Below are 1141 nucleotides of genomic sequence, written 5' to 3' on the forward strand. Positions count from 1 at the left end.
ACTGAGCCATCTCACCAGCCCTTGTTTTGATTTTTGACACAGGGTTTCACTATGTAGTTCAGGCTGGCCTTGACTGCACTCACTGTGTAGCCCAGGCAGACCTCATGGCGATCCTCCTGCCTCAGTCTCCCCAGAGCTGGAATTACAGGAATTCACCAACATGCCTTCCTTAGCCGTGTGAGTATATATAAGGCTGCTGAATAAAATAATCCCATCACAGCCCTTCTCAGCCAGAAGTTTGCTGAAAAGCCAGCGAATTCTTCTGATCTAATTTCAAGCCCTATGGGGTTGATCTGGGCCTGGGCTTCTGGCCTGCCTAGTCACTCTGTTTCAGAGGCACTGGCTCCTCTGATGTCCCTGAAAAGTTCTGGTCCTTTCCTGACTCAGGGCCCTTGACTCTTCCGTCTCTTCTCCTTATCCTAGATGTCCATGTACTTCTACTTTCCTGTCCTTTAAACCTATACTCAGGGGTGGGAAGGTGGCTCAGTGGAATAAGTGCTTTCCTGGCAAGAGCAAGGACCTAAGTTCAATCCCCAGTTTTGGAAAAACAACAACAACAACAACAACAACGACAACAAACCAACAAAAAAAAAACCCTACCTATACTCAAACACAGTCTTCTTATCCACTCTGATCAAATTATTTAAAAGTCACCACTCGTACCATCCTGCCTCTCTGCTTCAGCTTTTCTCTGAACCGCTGACCACCAACTGACAGGCTGCCTACTTTCCTTTTTTTTTTTTTTTTTTTTTTAAGTGTCTGCCTTCTTTAAGCTAGAAGGTGACCTCCCTGAAGATGAGACTTTTTGTCTTTTCTGTTATATGCACCTTCAGTGTTCATTGAGTGAATGAAAGAGAAAGTGCAAGGACTTGGGGCTGGGGAGATAGCTCAGTAGAATAAGCGCTTGCCTGGCAAGTGCAAGGGCCTGAGTTCAATCCCTGGTTCCACAAAACAAACAAACAAACAAAGACCCAAACCAAAGGACTAATTTGGAGCAATCTAGAACTAAAATGAAGATGAAGTGAGGCTTAAATCTCCGGGACAGATAAGCCCCCAAAAGTTCTTTGTTTAGGGGCCCTAGGGACTGAATCAGGGCCTTGCATGTGTTGGGCAAATGGTCTATCACTGAGCTACAATTCCT

The sequence above is a fragment of the Octodon degus genome, unplaced genomic scaffold, assembly GCF_000260255.1.
Source record: "Octodon degus isolate 3935 unplaced genomic scaffold, OctDeg1.0 scaffold00163, whole genome shotgun sequence".
NCBI lineage: Eukaryota > Metazoa > Chordata > Mammalia > Rodentia > Octodontidae > Octodon > Octodon degus.